This window comes from Penaeus monodon, chromosome 34 (genome assembly GCF_015228065.2).
Source record: "Penaeus monodon isolate SGIC_2016 chromosome 34, NSTDA_Pmon_1, whole genome shotgun sequence".
In the NCBI taxonomy this organism is placed as follows: Eukaryota; Metazoa; Arthropoda; class Malacostraca; order Decapoda; family Penaeidae; genus Penaeus; species Penaeus monodon.
Window position 1 is genome coordinate 2,962,167 of NC_051419.1, and position 1,375 is coordinate 2,963,541.

A 1,375-nucleotide genomic window follows, 5' to 3' on the forward strand; every position below is an offset into this window, starting at 1 on the left:
CTGATTTCAAAGTGTCGATACAAATGGTAACAAGTTGTAGGATTTTTCTCTACAAGGCAATCATAATTTCACAGGTTTATTTTTTTAAATTCTGAAGCCACTTATGATCCCAGGGACATGGTTAGCCTGGACCACGAGTATGACACCCCCAGGGCTTTTTTCATTCACTACATAATGTGAAAAAAAGTTGCAAGCCATAATCTTAGCGACAAAGGACTGCCTTCACTGACTAAAATGACATCCTTGGCTTTGAGGCTTTATACCTTATGTTAGGGAGGATTAAGACTCATACTTTTTCAAGTCATATTTTGGATAGAGATTATTATTTTTTCCACAGATGTAGTACAGAACAGGCTGCCACTGTTGTCGCAAAATCTGAAAATGAAAATAAACTTTACTAACTAATTTTTTTCTTTGAAAAAAATCTACATAAATTTTTCATCAGTAAGAAAAAAAAATTCATCAATGGCAGTCAGCCGAAAGATAGTGATAAGCATCATTTAAACCAATGAAAAATTCCCCTTACAATGTAGTCTAAATACACATAAGCAGGATTAAACATGTCCAAAGGAAATTTTACACCAAGGTTAGGCCCTTTATCAAAAAAGATTCAATTCAACTAAATTATATACTAACATGCTAACAATGTAATCGCTTAAAATCCATACAAATTTCATATCTTGCTCCCCACATCAATTTACAAAACCGAAATCTTACGACACCATCTCAGTACTGTTCCCTAGATCCATAAGTGAAAGTCAAGACATTTTTAATCAAAGAATCTCACCTAGTGAAACTGCAGGAATAGTTCCATATTCAAGGAGACGAGAAACTGCATCCTGCAATGGAGGGGGGGGGGGGGGTTAGTAAATGGTCAAACTGCTCAAGATGGTGCATATAACAGTCTGACAGTGTATCACATTTCCCGAGGTAGATGTCTAAATCATCTACCTACAGTAGGTCACGAGATTTTTTTTCTACCCCAATTTACTGACCAGAACTTCTACGTAAGAAAACCCTGTGGATGAACTGGGGCAAGTGGAATACATTTTGTACCTACAATGCATTAAATTATTTGTATAGACTTGTCAAAACAGGTTTCAGAAACTTGAAAAAATTCTGGACATTTTACTCACAAAACAGTGCAGATTTATGGAGAATTGCTATACCATATCCTCACTTCAAAGGTGCTTATCTCCATCTGCAATAGAATGGAAAACAGTCAATAGGTTGCATACAGAAGATTTGTATACAAGTTGTCAAATCTTTTGTCAGCCAGGCAGGAGATATTTCATCACACATTTCAGTTTAAATATTGCGAACCTTCTCCAGTTTCATCCTTCCAGTAATTAAAGGGAATCAAAGTAGGTTTGTT